Genomic DNA, 2,214 nt, shown 5'->3' on the forward strand with positions numbered 1-2,214 from the left:
GAGGTCTCGGTGGTGCCTTTTCTCCGAGTGCCTTTTCAATCCCCAGTCACTGATTTATAAGTATTGCTGTGCCTTTTTGTATTTACTGTGCATCCCCCAAATTCGGTACCATCTTCTTCGCCGGGAAAGAGACAACCACTTGTAGTTACAGGTTTTCCAAACAGGCCCATATCCTCTTCAGAGCCCTTCATAACCTCTATTTCTTAGTTTCTTCAAATACTCCGAAGGGAGAGGGGAGGGCGTTTTCAGAAGAGGCATCTGACCACAGAACCATCCTCAGCTCCGCTGGTGTCTGATGAAACCACCCTTGGCCTTACCTCACCTTAACCAGCCCAGTCCAGCCTCGCCCCCTGCTTCCAGCGTCCTGCCGCGATCTCCGAGAGAAAAGTGCTGTGGACGAGGAGAAAATCCACTGTCACTACTAGTCAAGATTGTCATTTGCCGCGTGCTTTTTAGCCCTTCAATGGGAGCTCTTAGCGTAGCTGCTGCCAAGCTCTGATCCTCCCCAGCTGAGGAGCAGTTCATAGTCTCACCACAGAATCCAGCATCAGGAATCCTCAGGTATCCAAGATACAGGGCTGGCAGATATGGCATGGGACATAAGTTACTACATCACATCTAAAATGCCACCAGACGTCTGTGTTCAGGTACCTGACTTGCTCCCTAAAACATTCTCCATTGGCCCAGTGTACTCAGGAATATTACTCCAGGACTGCTGCATGTGTGACCTCAATTCCCCTTTCCCCCACACTTGTGTCAGTTCATGTTCTCTCTTGATCTAACACTTGTTCTACAGAACAAGTTACCAAAAGAAGTTCTGAGCTCTAAAATAAACTTTACAGACTCAGACAACCTGAAAAGGAAATGTTGTGGTTATTACAGCAGGCTTTCAAAAACTTGTAAGAATGCAACAGTAATTTTTAATTACGAGGCACAGGATTATACTCTTAAAATTGGTCCTTGAATAAGCTATTTGCTAATGAGTATTTGCATTAATACAGTGCTTATTGCTACAAAACTCAATCAACATTTGTTAATGAAATAAGCTCTACAGCACCTACAGGAATCACCTTTATCGTCACCTACTTCATATGCATATTATGAAATAGTTTGTAAATAGGTATTAAATATATTTGATGATCACAATAACTTTATTCTGTTAGATATGTAAAGATCTTTGCATTCATTTTACTCCAGGAAAATGGAACCAGCGGAAACTGAAAGAGGCAGACCCTCCTGGGGAAGCAGTGGAGAGATGCGAAGCGAGCCTGTGCTGACCGGGTGGAGAGGTTACACACGCGCCAGGCACGCACAGGTTGTGGGAAACCAGAAGCTGCAGAGACTGTCTGAGGATTCTTGATGTGCTGCTGAAGTGGGGTGCTGGTGATGAAGATTTAAAACTGCTGACATCTGATAAAAGAGCTAGTTCAGATTCTATGATTGTGAAATGTAGAAATACCTAAATCTGATACCATGGTAACTTGGAAGAAGAATTCTTACAACTGATTATCCAGATGTCTACAAATATGAAAAACAAGCTGCTTCAGATACTATCCTGATTTCTTTACTTGCCAAAACTCTATTTATATCTTCAGCTCATCTTTATTTGACTGCATAATTTTCCAATATTTACCACATATCTTCGCAGATTCTCTAAAGATTTTTTTCCCCAAAATACAATTATTTGGGCCCTCATCTATACTGCATTGAGACACAGAGGCACCAAACACCAGAGAGTACTAGAAGCACCACAGGGAATTCTGAAATTACCATCTGTAGTTTTAATCCATGAATTTAGAGCTTGTAAGAGAGTGTCAGAACTAGCTGGGATAATTATAAGATAATCCACATTTCCTTTAACAAGACAAAAATACCACCCACACTATAACTAACAACAGCCCAGCCAGCTCTTAAGAAATTGGTGTTGAGTGTAGCTGTTCTCACAAATTGACACTTAATGTTGAAATGGTTTATTACAGCAGAGTGTTTGAGAAGTTTACACAGAACTGGGCACATTTCACACACCTGCTGCCAGTACCCTGGATCCTTCCAGTGCCTGGGTCAGGCTCGATCCAGAGCAGATCTGATGGTGCCAACACTCATGCATCTTGTGGATGACCAAGGACTGTGCAGTTGTACTCCCAGTGCTAGATCTCACCTGGATGCCAGTTACTTAGTCAGGACACACTGTTACATAATCCTGGAGAAGCAGCA

General features: G+C 42.9%; 2 long non-coding RNA genes across 2 annotated transcripts in view; one reads left to right on the forward strand and one right to left on the reverse strand.

Annotated features, from left to right (window-relative positions):
- Nucleotides 1–6: 6 nt before the first annotated feature.
- Nucleotides 7–2,214, reverse strand: part of LOC108446886 — a 27,278-nt gene continuing 25,070 nt past the window's right edge. Inside the window, exon 3 of the long non-coding RNA XR_001862228.1 lies at nt 7–390. This is a non-coding gene — a long non-coding RNA (uncharacterized LOC108446886). The remainder of the gene's footprint in view (nt 391–2,214) is intronic.
- On the forward strand, nt 384–1,546 carry LOC108446884. The gene is made up of 2 exons (XR_001862227.1): nt 384–647; nt 1,198–1,546. It is a non-coding gene; the product is annotated as an uncharacterized LOC108446884 (long non-coding RNA).

Source organism: Corvus brachyrhynchos, unplaced genomic scaffold, assembly GCF_000691975.1.
Source record: "Corvus brachyrhynchos isolate BGI_N302 unplaced genomic scaffold, ASM69197v1 scaffold114, whole genome shotgun sequence".
NCBI classification, from domain to species: Eukaryota; Metazoa; Chordata; class Aves; order Passeriformes; family Corvidae; genus Corvus; species Corvus brachyrhynchos.